Raw genomic sequence first — 17,147 nt, 5'->3', positions numbered from 1 at the left:
GCTGCAATTTCTAGATATTACTTTTGATCATTTTTTTTTTCTCTTTAATTTTTGGTCTAAACAAGCTTAAATTCTTTGTAGGGCTAAAGACAAAGCCAGCTCACTAAGGTAAATACACTTCCAACATCTAGGATTAATTAATTTTCACAAGATGAGTTTTGCCACACGACAACTCTTAGAGGAGCCCCTGAAGCTGTGAAGTGCCCAGGGTGTAGACAGATAACATCAGTTCAAATTAATCCCAGCCTGACAGGTTTTTGTTAGGGACCAATGAACACAAGCTAAAGGTTTAATTCCAGGATGTATAGCTTATTGCAATTCATGTCTGTCTAAATAAAATCAGATAAATGTTTTATTAATATCTAAATATGAAAAGGTATTTTAACTTAGGGAAGTGAGAGAAAAAAATCAATAACTTAAAAAGAGCAAAAATGTATGTATTTTCAAATTAAGAAAAATTTTGAGTGGTTTTGTTTGTCTTTAATATGTTAATTTTTTTATACTTTAAAAGTTTTAGAGTTCTCAGATTTACCTAGCAGTTATTTTTAAACATGACAAACTAAACATCTTAGGAGTATGTGGTTATATAAGTATTTAAATTGCATCAAGCAATTTTAAAAAAAAATCTCTTGTTAAATTATTATTTTATGTACCAACAACTATAATTTATAAACACATATATAAATAGGAATGAAAATCACTTTCACATACTTTCAAGAAATTTATAGGTTTAGAAATCAGATTTAAGGGGTTGCCACTGTAGTCAATTTTAATGGATTTTGGATTTTTTTCCCCCAATTTTTACAAATTTTGACTTTAATATTATGGAGATTTTCTTAAAAATGTATTTTTTAAAAAATTAAACAATACAATCAATAAGGTAAGATGGTAACAAAAAAAAAAAAAAGCCAGATCCATTACAAAACATACATTAATTAGTAATTTAGTTTATTTAATGCCTTTCAGTCTTTTGAGATTTAAATTTTTCATCTTTAGATGTGTGACAAAACCAATTAGACCCCAGGATTATTTTATTAATTAAAAAAAAAAATTAAAATATATTTCCTTTTTCTATGATTTCTTGTTATCCCTATACTGGTATTGTGAATGAGCATTTTAAGGTCGCTTCACCAGCAAAGGTATGAGGAATAAAATGTTTGCTATAAAAGTGGCAGCACAACAAAATTCCTTTACAAGGTTCATTTTACTACTTACCAGATGGCTAAAGTACAATGAGGAAAAGCAAATTCCAGAATCAGTCAATCCAAATGAAAACAAAGCAAAAAACTATCTATATATAGGCTAGGAGGGCAGGGAGACAAAAGCATAGGAAAGGTAAGGATAAAATAAACACAGCCTAAAGGCCCAACAGCATTTATCTTAAGGATAAGTTGGACTTAATGGATAACAGCACTTATCTTAAGGATAATGGACTTAAACTCAACAGCATTTAACTTAACTCATAACTTAAGCTAAACAAAGGAGTAATACAGAATTTACCACAACAGTAACTTACTTATAGGCCTAACTTACTTCCAAATCCAAACTAGTTAAGAACCTAGGAGAGCAGCATTCCTAGTACACATGATACATCATCTTCACACTCACATGCGCACAAAGTGTTTGTACAAAGTACCTGGGAGAAATTCTCCTTGAATTCAGTGAAATGCTTCAGATGCCCCTGCCTCTTCTCAACAGGCAAAGGAGTGGAGGTACCAGCCCAGGATTCATAGACATTCAGCATCCTCTGAGCAGTGCAGATGTGAGACTTCTCTGGCTCTGAGAGGCCCCACTCACAGCTGGTCACAGCTGCTGTGGGCCAGGAGAACTCAAAGGGTCTCATTTTGGAGCACTGTTTATAGGGCTGCAAGAAAGTGGCTTATAGTCATAATAATTTTTCACTCTGGCTGCAACACATGTGGGTGAGTTTCTTTGAAAATTTGATAACAAAAATGCTATTCTACATGGATTGACATTCAGGCAAAAAAATAAGTCTCCAAGGCTGTTCCTTGAAACAAATCAGGAGCTCATTAGACAACTCAGGCTCCTGGGAGCAGACAGTACTTCTGAAAAGCTCAGGAGGATCTCAGTCCAGGTGCCATTCATCAAGGCTGAGGCCTAATGAGCATCTCTTAAATGACATTGTTACCTGGGAGGGGAGGGACGCACCACCAAAACTGGTCAGACATTTGCCTGGTGTTGTGGTCTGGAATGTCACAGACACGCTGCTGTACTAGAAGTTTCTAAGACAGTGAAGACAACTGTAGAGAAAGAGATAAAAGCAAAGTTATTAGTCTAAAGCTTTTAAGTGGTAGAATCAAAGCATATGAGACATCGCTTCACAGTTTCTTCCAATACCAGAAGTTCAGCCGCCAAACAAAAGTTTGGGATCTAAAGAAAAAGATGGTATAATTTAGTACAGAGAATAGCAGACCTCCTTCTGCTTTGCAAAGGACTTTGTTTATCCTGGGAATTTAAAAAAGCTTGAGGAGAAGAGAGACTAATTGTTGGATGAGAGAGCCACTGTAGGTTTACAAACTAGAAAAACTAAATGTTAGAACATAGAACAGAAAACAGTCAGAAGATGAAAGAGTATTACAAGGAAAGTCTCACAGGTTATTGCCAAACTTAGATTGGCTTGAACATTTATGAACACAGTTTGAGTACAATGGATGAACAATATGTATGAATCACAGTTTAATGCCATTCTCCCTTTCAATTCCTCCTTTGAATTGTAGATGGAGTAATTCCTTATCTTTCATCCCAGTGTCGAAGGCACAATCATCTTGAAGATGACAATTTTTGCTAAATTCTTGTCTCTTGGCAACACTACTAAGAATGAACCAGGCAATAGAGACAGAATATGACACTTGCAGGTTGATAAAGATTGATACCTTTGGAAATTAACAATTCTGGACTTACACTTACCCAGATGTATTTAAAAGTCACAGAACAAAAGAAGTAATGACTTACAAGAGAGCTGTCATAGGAACTTTCCCTTTTATTGAGCCATAGAATGATGAGAAGCACCTGTCTTAAAAGATACTGTCTAGAATTTCTCTAATTCTGTGGCTGAATTTCTATAATGAATATCTAAAACACCATAGACCAATAAGTCAAAACTCAAGAACCAGAAGTAACTCCTCTTCCAGAAGAATATTCTACCAGTTAAGCTACAGAGTCTATTCCATTTTATTTGGCATATGATTTTAAACTATTTTCTTTTACTGCAGATAATTTACTAGCATATTTATTTCTACCTCTTTTGTTCCTTTTGCTCTTTTTTTCTGGATAAAAACTATGCATAGTCCCACAAAATTTACAGGATGTTCAGCCTAGAAATGCCAAATTCTGAGTCAGTGCTGCAAAGTTTTGGTCGGTATAGTCAGAATTTCCCACAATATTCATGACATGCATAGAAAGAATTAAAATGTAAATGTATTTTGTAAAAAAAGTGGTGAGGCACACGAAAAGGTTGCCCAGAGAAGCTGTGAATGTCACATGCTGAAAATGTTCAAAGTCATGCTGAGCAGGGCTTCGAGCAAGCTGATTTCATAGAAGGGGTTCCTGCCCACTGCAAGGGACACTGATAATAAACTTTAAAGTTCATTTGAAACAAACCATTCTGTGGTTCCTTGATTCTGTGATTCTGTTGCCTGACTATGCCTTCCCTAATTAGCTCTCACAGATGAACCAAGATACCAGGAGTTAGTCAATGCTCATGGCTCTTACTGAGGAATTTAATGTTAGAGATAAATGGTGGAGGTTTCTTAGGGTCCAAAAAAAAAAAAAATATATATATGGCAAGTTAGAAGACAGATGTTACTACAGAAAATGAAATGTAAAACACCTGCAACATCCAGAGGGAGGACAAAAAATGGAGAACACGAGGCCAGACAGGGAAATTGTAAAAATGCTCCACTGCTCATAAAATTAAGTAGCACATCAGTGAACAACAGGATTCATAAATGAAAGTGCTACAAGTACCTAAGCTGGTCATTGAAGACTAAATTGAAAATCTGTGTATTACCCTGTGACTTTAGAGTAGACATATGGTAAACTTTAATAAGAAACAGAAAATATTTTCATCAAGAAATGCTTTTACATTAAAAAGAAAATTGTCATTTCACAATACTTCTGTGAACCTTTCCCATTAATATAGCACTTGCTGAACACAGAGAGTGTTTCAACAAGTATTTCTTAGGCACCTTTATGAAAATAGTTCATGCCTTTATTGAACAGCAAATTCTGACTGCATATTCACCTGTAATATTCAGAAATTAAGACCCAGATTCTATTGCATTTCACAATAAAATTCCAGAGAATAAAGAAATCAAATATATGTCTAACAAAAATCTGTTTCCCAGAAGTAAATCTGTATGGGCAGGTTTTTCACAGAATTTTCATTAAAGTCAGTCAGTAGTCCACCTCTGCAGAGAAGGAAAAAAACCATTAAAACATTCCAAAGAAAAGTACAGTACAAGTTGAGCCAGAATTTTAATCAGCTTGTCTATGGACTTTGGTGGAATTTATGAATAATTTTTGAGTAACATGTGAAATTTTGACGGTCACAATCTGCTTGTGAATATGTCAAGGTAACATACCAGTGCTGAAGTTGACTGAGTTCTTACTTAACTCTTCTAAAAAAAAAAAAAATCACAACTTATTTATGATTTCATATATTGGTATTTTGGTTTGATTCATATAATCTAAGGTTGACAGAAATATTTTCCAATGACTTATCATTCTGTAATGCAGATTCAAGATCAGCTTGCTTGAGCTTTCTTAGCTAAACTGTTCAGTTCATAGAAGTAAAATATTTAGAGATTAAAAGCAGTGAGGAGTTATTCTTATTTCTCATGATAACATTTTTTTTCACATATGCATACCCAGTACTTTATGGCCTCAAGAACAAAGCAGTCCTCAAAACATTAAAAAGATCCACCACAACAAAAATAATTAAAACACTAAACCCCCTTACAAGACCCTAGAGGATTCTGAACTTCCATTTCTTTAGGAAAATTAAAAAAGGAATGAACTTTCCATGCCTGAAGTTAGCAGCTCTGGTGAGAGCACGATGTGCAGCACTCTTGTTGAACAGGAAGTCACTCTTGCCCACAGTACCCTAAACCCTTTCTTTGCTAACTCAGTCCACCACTTCCTTAGTTGATTTTGCATCTTCCTCTTCCTCCTCCTCCTCCTGTTTTGTTCCTTGTTAAAATTCCCCTACTTTAACAGTTGAATCCTAGGTCTCTTCCTAGCACTTGTCAGTATTCAACAGCATGATAGCAAAACACAAATATCTTTTGTTGACATGAACATATGAACTTTACAAGTAGATGTTGACACACAGGATGAGCCTACTCCTCCTCAAGCCCTTTACCTGCTACATTAGGCTCAAGTGGGAAACCACCCTTGGTCCTTGTCCCTAGAGTCCCTATCCTGATATGTTCCAGGTCTTCCCTGGTATTATTGCTGGTGCCCATATGGAAGAATATCACAGCATTAAAGGCCAGATGAGTTTTGACAGCCTCCCCACTATGTCCTGGGTTCAAGCTTTCTGGCAAGCAGCAAAATTTCTAGACAGCTGATCAGATCAGCAAATATGTACTGCATCTCCTTGAACAGGGACTCTCCCACCCTATCACACAACACTTCCTTCCAGCGCTGCTGTGTGTCTGAAGCTCAGCTGGTTCAAATGATCTGTTGGACATACACACCAGCCCCTGCTGCGAAATCAGGTCACAGAACCTCATGTGTAGATACAAATTTGCAGCTGAGGTTTATTGTATTTCACTCTGGTAATGTTGATAGGGTTTTGTTCAGACATAGTGATTGATCTAACTTTACTCAGACTTAGGAAACTATGTCTCACATATAGTGGCAGTTTATGCCTTTTACCTCTTGATTCCCTAATTCATCTCCGCCCTTGAGTATCTAATTAATAGAAGTACATTTTTTCTCAACATGTAGGTAAGTAATATAGTGTTCTCATTTGCAAGCAAAACCAGTGGGAGAGTCCAAGTCAGAAACACAATTTATTAGGAAAAGAGAAAAGAAAACCAAAATACATGCAATAATACAAAAGAAAAACCACTGAGAAAGTCAGAATACAACCTGACACCCTGTTGGTCAGGGTGTTGGTAGCCGTCCAGTTGGATTGGTGGCAGCAGTCCTCCTGGAGTGGCAGATGTGGTTCTGTTGGAGCAGTGATCCTGTAGAAAGGGTGTAGTCTTCCTCTGAACATCCAGTGAAAAAGAAAGCTATTCTCTGGGAATCCAATGGAAAGACTGCTGCATCCCAAATCCCAGATTATATCCAGGTAGGGATGCTTAGCTCCTCCCCCCTGGGCTCAGCATCTCACAATGGGCTGTTATCATTCTGTGAGTCATGTGGTGGGTGCATTAAACAGAAATGGCTCCTGGAGTTATCTCTGAGTCATGTGGAAAGGCATTGATGGGCTCATTAACAGGAGATAAAGAAAAAATAATGCCCTTCCTGGTTCCAGCAGCTCTTGAAGATGGGAATAGAATGTATCTTAATATTGTAATCTAGGACACGTAGAAAGAAAAACGTAACATCATCATAAATAGCCACTAAATAAATAGAATTATAGAATAATCTGAGTTGGAAGGGACCCATCAGGATCATCAGCTCCTATTCCTGCTCCAGAGAATAACACCATGTGCCTGGGAGCATTGTCCAAACACTTCTTGAACTGTGTCAGGCTTGTTGCTGTGACCACTTTCCTGGGGATTGGGATCCTGCTCCAGTGCCCAAACACTGTCTGGGTAAAGGAACTTTTCCTGATATCAAACTTAAACAGGATATTTCGACTTTGTGATGTTTAACCTTAGAACTTGACACCTGGACTTTTGTGGCTTAATACATGGTATTAATTAGGCATGTCATTACATTAATTTTCAATCATCAGTGATATAATTTCTGATGAACTGTATCTTTGTAGTTGGTATAAATTGCAGAGTTTAAGTAGCAGTGGACTACAGGGGTGACTTGTGTGGGAAGAGACAGTGAACTGTGAAATGACAGTCACATCCCATTCCAGACAGCTCAAACTGTTGTTAGTAGCCCGTCATGCAACAAAACCTCAGAGCACCAGACAAGCACACAGCACCCATGCTCAGATGTATTTCAGAAATAAATTTGAAACTGCTGGAGGCCAGAGATGCACTGCACATTTTTGGAGGTCCTGCTGGGGATACACTCAGGGATTTCTCCTCCACAGCCAAAAAGGTCAGGTCTTCTTATTTTTCTTCATTTATTCCCCTACCAAAGATTTAAAATATGTGACACATTGGCTTGCTCAGAAATAGTTATCATGGTACAAATCAGCATGAACAAATTTCTGAATTCAGTCCCAAGTACCCTCTTAACCTAGCTGTTTCTCAGAAAACACCTTTTTCTCACAGGTCATGAAGTACAAAGGGTACTCAGAAAATTAAATCCCCCATGAGATTCTGTAATTCCTATTTGTTGCCTTATTTTCATTCACATATTTCAAGCATTTACTGTGATATTAAAAATGTTTGCAAAATCTACTCATATGTATCATTAACATAAGTTGTAGTTGCAAAATTTTTAAGACAAAGTTACCTTCTAAGTGTCTGAGAACACAAAATATGGAAGGGTTTTTATTCATTGATTAATGAACATTTAATAATTTCACCTAATAATTTACACTACTAGTGAATCACTTAATAGTTTGTCTTTTTTTCTCCATTGTCTGTTCTCAGTCTTTTTTTAAAAGAATTGTATTGCCAGACTGAAAAAGTTTCACTGTTAACAGGTGCAACAGTTCAAAAAGTATCAAAAATTTATGAAAAAAATAGTTCCCCCATCTCTCTGTACATTCAGTTTTTTTTTTTTTTTCCAACATTTTAAACACTTTAGTGGTTCTTTCTTCTTTAGACCCTTTTGCAAAGGCAGGTGAGAACTTTCTCAGAAACATGTTTTCACAAGGAAATGTAAAGGGATTTAGAATTAAACATATTTTCAAAGGAAATTGTTTCAAAGGTAAAAGTTATTCTATATTTGATTAAGCTACTTTAATCTATAAAGCAATACTGTTATCACAAATTCAGTCTGAGATTTTTTAGTGGGAGATTAAAGAAAGCTCCTTTGAAATTAAAATAGATACACGCTTTTCATGCTGAACACTTGATAAATTTGTGGATGTTAATTACATACTTGTTAAAGAATAAATTTGAAAAGTTTTCTACTTCTTGAATTTATCTGTCTGTATTTGGCTTTCTGCTTCCAATTTTGAAAAATGTTAGATTTGAGCTCAACCACCAGTTTCATAACTACCTTTAACCTCACACATACTCTCTTCTTTCTATTTGTGGTTTTCTCCTCTCTTTTGAAAGGATTTTGTTATGAAAGCACACAAGACTGTCAAAAAAAACTGTAGTATCCTAGATGCCCCACTGGAATTTTTTTTATAATTTATTTATAATATCATCTTACATTTGAGAAAAATTGGGTTTTTTACCTGTTTATTAGCTTATCTTTTTCAGCTTTTCTGTTTCCATTGCTATGTAGTTCCCCATAAAATTAGGACTAGATGAAGAGAAAAAAAAATCATATAGTTATGTTTGTCATATCAAAGTGTTTTAGTAACTCAAGAACTGGACTCACTAGAGCAAATCAAATATCAAAGTGAAATGATTTCTAGATTAAATACAGTTCAAGAATATAGAAACGCATTAATATACCTACAGAATACGAGCACAAGATATTATTGACAAAAAATCTTCTAAGGGGAACTCTGGATGTTCTCAGTTTGTAGGCTTTTCTTGATTTTTGTTTTTTACTCTAAGAGAAAAAAAAAAGGACAAGGCCCTGGCAACCCATCACACCTACTGTCCTCCTAATTGTGCTTTTCATAAATTCTTATTCACGGATGAGTTCCTTCTGCTGAATTAGAACAGATACTGACCAATATTTATGATTAAATTCCTTCATCTCTGCTCTTTTTTGGATGTCTCAGGTCTGTCTTCCATCAAACACTATCAAAGGGCCAATGCTCCTCTGTCTTTGACAAATTTGACAAATTGAATTTGTTGTTAGTAGTGGATATGTCTCCAGAACATTCAAAGTCTACTTTTTCATAAATCCACTTCCTGCTTTTGCCCTGTGAAAATAAGTTGTAACAGATCACATAAATAGTCAAAGGCTTTGGAGTACAAGTAGTTTTTAGAGTTACCAGTTCAGTGGTTTTGGTCTATAGAGAGGTTTGAAAATCCGGCTTTCTGCTGTAGCAAGTACTGAACACACATTCCTGTTCTATTATATTGCATAAGAGGTTGCTACTACTGCTGCTATCCTGAGCAGATGAACTGGAGGATGAAAGGAAGAGTGAAAACAGAAAGAAGCAGAGTGGTGGCAGCAGGTGTTGCTTCCCATTTTCCCATCAGTTTTCATTGGCAGCAAGAGGCTCCTTCCGGATGTTGTAGACACTGGCACTTGCTGCTTAGGCAGCTGCCCTCTATTTTTTGAGAAGAAAGAAATTAGGCTGTGTGGAAAGGTCTGCTGAAATGTGGAATGAATCACTAATGCCATTTATTACTCTGTTTGCCAGGATAATATGCAATTCTAAGTACAAAAAATAGCATGAGGAAGAAACATCTTGTATCATGTAAGGTAATTCAGAGATAAAAATCCACTGCAGAAATAAATCAGCTTCAAATCAAATAAGTTTGAGATAGAAATGGTGACAGACTTCAATTCTCATGTGGTCTCATTCTTGTTCTTTGACTACAGGCCTTTTTCATTGTTTGTGAAGCATCTACTAGGACTCCATTATAAGGCTGAATATATAAACAAAAAGCATAGAGTAGTGACAGAATATTTTTTGAGTGCAAAAAAACAAAATTATTCACAACACATTCTCTGTCTTTAGAATAATTTTTAGTATGATCATCTTTCTTACTTTCTAAATAGTCAAAGATATTTAGATGCAATAAAAGTTTTTGTAAAAAAAATTAAATTGAGAAGGGGATGTCAGCTATTACCTTTTCCAGTAAGAAATAACTAAGGATCAGATCATAAGTCAGAAAAATCTTGTAAATATGATCTAGAGAGCCAATAGAGTTTTCAAGGAAACACTATATTCTTGCATCAAACTACTTTGCAGAGCATCGCAAGCTATGCTGCCAAATGATATACAGCATGAAATGTCAGCTATTAGTCTAAAGTTCAACAAATACAAAGATAAAAGTATTTAAAAATGTGAAAGTTCTCTAACACATGTTTAAAATCCTGGCACAATTTGAACTTTCTTTCTGTATTAAAAAGGTGTTAAATTGTATTAGTAACAAAAAAAAAAGTTCTTTCCTAAAATTTGTGTCTTTTTAAAACTATGTTTAGCTGTGTAGAATTCAACACATATAAATATAATAAATATGACTTAGCAGAATGAAAAATAATTAATGTGTTAAATCTTTACAAATATTTATTTGCATTATATTGATAAAACCCCAGAAAAATAGAGTTAGAAGTTGAAAGATCACAATTTTACCAGTTGAAATGTTTTAAAATAACTATAGTAATTGCTTGAAAATAACACTTGGAAGCTTTATAAACTGTCAAAATATTGTTTTGAAGCAGTAAAATTAACTTAACAAATTACTGTTATGTAGCAAGCAGTCTCTACATTGAAAGAACCTTTGCATCCAGCACAGAACATCAAATGCCGATACTGACAATGACAGCAGAAAAGGCAAACTGAAGTGCTTTTATCTCAGACATGAGCACCAGCTGCCATAATGCAGAAATAAAAGTGACTGCACAGTCTGCAAGGGGATGTGTCATTTTGAAAGGTCCGCAAATGCCAATTTTACTGGAAACTAAAGTGTGGAAATTTTTCCAATTTTCTCAGCCAATCAGACACTGGATTTACTCCCATATATGCGTACTGTAGTACATATACATACTGTATAATTCAGAAATTCTCTTGGAATCTATTTTATCAGGAGCAGACTAACATTTATGATACTTTTAAAGATCATTCCTGAAAATGGCTCCAATTTAAAGGATAGCATAAATAAAGAAATCTTCAGAATAAAAAGAAAAATGCCTGGTACACATTCTTGTAAGAAAATTAAAAGCAAAAAAACTCCATTAGACAGGGATTTTCTGAACTCTACTTTTACTACCTTTGTTCCTTAGTAGCAATATTTTCCCAATGAATCTGGGTGTTGTGGGCACAGGTGTGCCCAGCTGGACACGCTTTTCTGAGCAGGTTGCCGATTAGCATGAAGAGCTCACCAGACATGCTCTAACTAGGGATCTCAGTGGGAGATGATGCATAACACTGAGTCAGAATCAACCACTGACACCAGCAGAGGGGCAGTGCTGCCCAAAGTCTTTGCAAGCAGCAGAGAACTTAGCTTCCAAAACTGAACAGACAGACTTGGCTGATTCACAAGACAAGGGAGCCTGGACTCTCATCTCTGTTCAAAGCAGAAGGAAGAATCTCCCTCCTGTTATGAATGTGCCCTCATGTAATAGATAGGATGCCCTGGAGCTGGAAGGAGAAGATGACACTTGAGGCAGTCAAGACCAAGAAAACAACAGTGTTAAAAAATTGGTATGATCAACCACTCATGTTAGAATGAGTACCACCAAAAATGCACAAAGGATATTTGTGATTGGAGACTTGTCACTGAGAGGCCCATTTGCTATCTGGCCAACCCCTCCAATGGGTTTGCTGCCTACTGGGGCCTGCAATAGCAATTCCACAAAGGTTACCAAGCCTAGTAAAGTCACAGGACTAACATCCACTTCTACTCTTTTGCATAGGGTCAAAGGATCTTCCATGAGAAGACTGCAAAATATTGAAAGGGACTTCATGTACCTCAGAGAGAAGCTGAAGGGATCAGAAGCCCAGGTAGTGCTCCATATCCTCCCATTTGGAGACTGGGACCCAGGAGGAAGGAGATACATGGATCAGATGAATGTCTAGAGTGGCTGGTGCTACAGTCAAGCTTTGGGGTATTATGGTCTTGGATGCATTTTGAGAGAGTGGTGGTATTGACAGTGAATGGAGTGCACCCGACCAAGGGGTGTTCTGGGAAGAAGCTGGCTGGGCTTAAACCAGAAGTTTTAATTAGTTTTGGCAGGAAAGAGGATATGCTTCTGAGAGAAACAGTAACACTTTGAGAAGCAGGAGGGACATACCAGTAGAATGTCCCAAAGGAATTAGGGAAAGCTCCTCCCAAAAGGTGAAGAAGCCAGTAGCCCAACTGCAGTGCCTCTACACCACTGCACGTGACAGGGAAAACATGCAAAAGGAGATGCACACTGGGATGCAGTCACACAACTGTGGCTTAATTGCTATCCTGGAAACATGATGGGATAAATCACACAACTGAAACTCAAATACATCGAGTATTGCTAATAAAATGAAAAAAAGAAAGGCATTTTTTGCTTAGTATGGCAAGTTGAGGGAGCAGCAATTGATCCATACTGATGTTGAATTTTAACTTTTGATCTGAAATAAAACTCAGTCTTTCTTTATGTTAAATCTTGCAGCTTAGTACATTTGCTACATATAGGAATAAGGTCAGAAGAGAGTAAAAACAAGAGGAAATGCTTCTGTACATATCTTTCATTGCACAGGAATTACTTAATGCATTAATAGTACTATCAGTCAGACTGTTACAAAAATTAAAGAAACAAACTGAAAAAGAGTAGACAAAATTTGTCTTGACACAGACTTGCCAGAAATTCAACGAATGCAGCGGTATCTCAGTGTGAACTATAGCTGACTTGACTGTTTCTTTCCTGGATGTTGCTCACTAACTCATATTCAGCTTCTGAATTCCTTAGCCAAAGTTAAATAAAAGAAATGTCATAGTGTTCTGCAATTTAAGAAAGATACTTCAAGTCCTGCACATCAATATTTAAACAACAGAAGAGTTGCTTTAAAAAACTTGATTTATAATGCTACATCTTGGCTGCAAGGAAGGATAAAAAATTACTAGTAAGTCTAGAAATCAAGCAAAATAAAAAGAAAGGGTAATATTCAATAAAAAAATTAATAGGATTGAGTTCAGCAGATGTACCCTAAAGCTAAATTCAATGCAATATTTTACTAAGGAAATATCAAGCTACATTCCTTGAGAATGACTGAGTAATTTAGAACTACTACTACATAAGATTCTTGCCAGAATATCTTACAGACCCATGTAATAATGGTTGATTCTTAATGTAGAAATATTTTGAGAGAACTTAATTTAAAAATGACAAAGGGATTGTTCAATTCATAGAAGTGATACAGCAGGCAGATTCAGTGCAGGCACAGAAAAGCCAGAGAGTCACAAGGGCAGAATGTTCAAATACAACTGTGTGTGTGATGTATCAGGGTCAGGGATGAGAGTCCACCTACGATATTAGTATCCTGTTAGCATCCTAAGTGTCAGAAGTGGTAGCTTATGTGGCTGTGCATTCCTGTTGCTCTTGTTAATTGTGTTAGCCATCTGTCAACTGCTTTGACATGAAAGTGATTCAGGAATGACTAAAGTTTGTTTTTTCATCAGTCTGAATGAGTTTTGGTGTATCAAGTTACCCATTGCTATCCTTCACATGATGCAGAAAAGTTCTTCTTTCTCCTGTTCAATTTTCACCTGAAATTTTATGTCCTGGTTTTCAGCAAGGTTAGAGTTAATTTCTCCTCAGTAACTCTTCCAGTGCTGTGTTTTGGATTGTGATGAGAATGGTGTTGATAACACACTATTGTTTTGTTTCTTGATAGGTTTTGTTTACCATAAACCAAAGATTTTTTTCCCCTTCTTTTCTCATTCTCTGCCAGTGAGGAGCTATGCAAAAGGAACTGGAGGCATCATAGTTGGGACAGGTCATCTGAATTAACCAGAGGGATATTCCATGCCATAAATGCCATGTTCTGTGTATAGGCTGGAGGGAATTACCCAGAAGGGTGGCTGATCTGCTTTTGGGAAGGGGAGTCTGGCATTGGTCAGCAGGTGTTGAGCAATTGCATTGTGCATCCTTGTTTGTCTCCTTTTTATTATCATTGTTATCACCATTTACCTTTATTACTCTATTCTACTTTATTTTCACTTATTAGACTGTTCTTATCTCAACATACACATTTATTTTGATTCTACTCCCCTTTCCACTGGGGTGGGTTGGGGAAAAAGGGATTGGGCAAATGACCATGTGGCATTTCTTCTCCAGTTGAGCTTAAAACCACAGCAACTTTTTACAGGGTTTCTCTTAAAAATAATTTTACTCGACCACATGGCTCATATTTCAGAATGATTAAGTAAACCAGAAATAAGTTATGGGTGCCACATTATCTGGTTTATGATTTGAGTGAATTTTATCTTATTAGGATAAAAGATATCACAGCACACAAACAAGAAGCTTAAATTCAATGAAGTATAATATATTGGGACATGAAGAATAAAAGTCAAGGTCTTGCAGTTAAGGCTTCAGGAGTATGCTTATAATTCCTGGAGCAGTTACCTCCTTTGCCAACTGTCTGGACGTGAATGGTGTCACTGATCATGTAGTAAAATATGTTATGCACTAAGTCGTCTTTAAGAATGGTATTTTAAGCCAGACTAATCCCGGCTATGAAAAAATCCCAATATACTTCCCATGATTGTAGGAAAAATTTCCCACATAGCTAAGAAGTTTTCACTGGAATATGTGATCTTTTTGTTTCTGGAAGTCCAATTCACCTGACCAGATATAGGTATAGGCATGGAATATTTTGAACTATTTTTCTAGATTTTTTTTTAAACCAGTGGAAAAAGTACAGTCTTGTTTAGTCCATGAATTCTCTCATCTCAAGGCAAACTAAAAGAATAGGTCAAAAATGCCTGATTTTGCCACTATTAAAGAGGACCAGTTCCATCTGTAAATGTCTGGAATTAAGAAAGATGAATCCTTCTTAGTTGCCTGCAGAGGATTGAATCATGCTTTCATGTTTTCATGATGCCCTTAAAAAAGTCTGTCTGTTATTTCTTCTATCCACTATTCACAGTAGCTGTATCACGGCTAACACCTAGAGGACTAGCTCTTGTATATTGGTTATGTGACATGCACATGTTCCTTGATAAAGATCCCTTTCTTGTAAAATCTAGGAATCAATTTAAGCGTGTTTCCTTCAAACAAGGGAAATGCTTAACCATTGGAATGTGTCTCGGAGAAATTTATTGGTGGTTTTAAAAGTTATAGTTTGTTCATTTAACTAACCTAGGAGAAAAAATCTGTCTGGCAAAATTAAAAAAAAAAAAAAAAGCAAAAGAGCATTATGGGTTATCCAGAGATAAGGGAATTCCTCAAAGGATTTTAAGAGGGTATCTTAAATTTCATTTCAGCAATCTTTGGTTTATCCCAGAGATGTGTCACTGAGAACAGTTCCAGAAAGACAGAATTGTACCTCAGAATCCAATACTCAGCATGGCAGCACAGGTGGCATAGTGAATATGTTTGAATAGTTTTTTAAAGTCACACAGAGAAAATCTGAGCAGCGACTTTCTTCTTTGGAAACAAATTGAGTGTTCCATTCTGTGTCATTGGCTGTCCTGATTGCATATTAAAAACATTCTCTTTACAAGAAACATTCATTTGTTTAGAAGTTCATGTACAGTTTTCTGCAAGGCTAGGATTTCTAAAAATACCCAATTTCCAAAATAAAGTTTATTTACTGGAAAATTCACAATTATTTCTAGGAATAGGAAAACATTTCTTTAATGGATAAAAAAGATACAGTCATTTTTTATACGTACAATACATGGAACAAGGAATGTGAATACTTTTTTTATCCTAGTGAACTTCACCTTTCTCCATTATAAGTTTATTATCTTCAGCCATTAAAGTGAACCCTTTAAAACAGATCTGTTAAAACATAAGTGGTTCACATGCAGACTAGAGCTGGTGATCATATTTCCTAAGTTTTATTTTAATCCAGTGTTGAAATATGCATATATATCACCTAGCTTTTGAAAAAAAAATAAACCAAAAGTCACAACCAAAATGAAATAAAGCTAACTGCAACATTAGCACTATTTAAAATGCCTTATTGCATTCAGCAGTGTTCTGAATAGTAAATTACGCCTAACTGTTCTATCACAGCCAGCTCAGACAAACGATCTGGCAGCACATGATGGTGTTAAGTGCAATCAGGCACTTAGCAACACTGACATCAGATGCTGGCATCTTTTGTTTTGAAACAGGATTTGATCCAGAGAACTAGCTGTACTTGCAAATTTAGTGCAGTAAAGCAAAAAATTATGGGTCTTAGCTTACACCTGGAAATTGGATGTCCTCCAAGAAAAACTCAAAACTAAACACCTCATACATTTTGCAGAACAGTTTTGAAGCCACTGAAAAAGGATTTATCTTGCCCATTTTGACTTCTAGTTAGTGGAAAATGTTTAATGTTCCAGTGTGGACTTTTCTTTCATTTGGTTGGTTGGCTGGGTTGCTGGATTTCTTTTTTTTTAATAAATTCAACTGTTAGCAATCCACAAGCAAGACACCCTATTTGTCCACTAAGCCACAAATCAGGAGAATGGTAGAAATCAGTGCCAGATTCACAAAGATAATTTTTCATGTAGAAGAATAAGGAAAAAGAGACAACATCTGCTTGAAGAATACAAAACAAGAGTTGTAGTTAGTCAAGGAAATACTAAAAATGAAACCAAATTAACTTTGAAATTCTGATGACTCATAAATCTGTCATATGCTTATTTTCCTTGTTTACATTCCACTCCCATTTTTATTTCGTCATGGTTCCATTTGACAATGCACTGTGTTCACATTTCTCCTTATGCAAATCCTTCCTCTTCTTTGTATGCTGCACTGAAAAAAACTTCTGTCTGAAAAAATGTACATTATTTTTTAAATTACAATTACTTATTATAATTAAAAACTCAGTTCATATTATGAAAGAAATACAAGCATTGTTCAAACTTTAAGAGCCTCATTCTGCCATGCCTAGGTTAATCTTCTCACAATAACTTATTAATAAAAAACAGGTAGTTAACAAAAGTAACTTTAAATAGGTAGCTTATTTTAAAAGATTTGTGGAAGCAGAACATGCCATGGTGTGAAGCTTCAGCCTCACAACTTCATGGTAACCAAGACTGTAA

This window comes from Zonotrichia albicollis, chromosome 2, assembly GCF_047830755.1.
Source record: "Zonotrichia albicollis isolate bZonAlb1 chromosome 2, bZonAlb1.hap1, whole genome shotgun sequence".
Lineage (NCBI taxonomy): Eukaryota > Metazoa > Chordata > Aves > Passeriformes > Passerellidae > Zonotrichia > Zonotrichia albicollis.
This window is presented reverse-complemented; position numbering follows the sequence as displayed.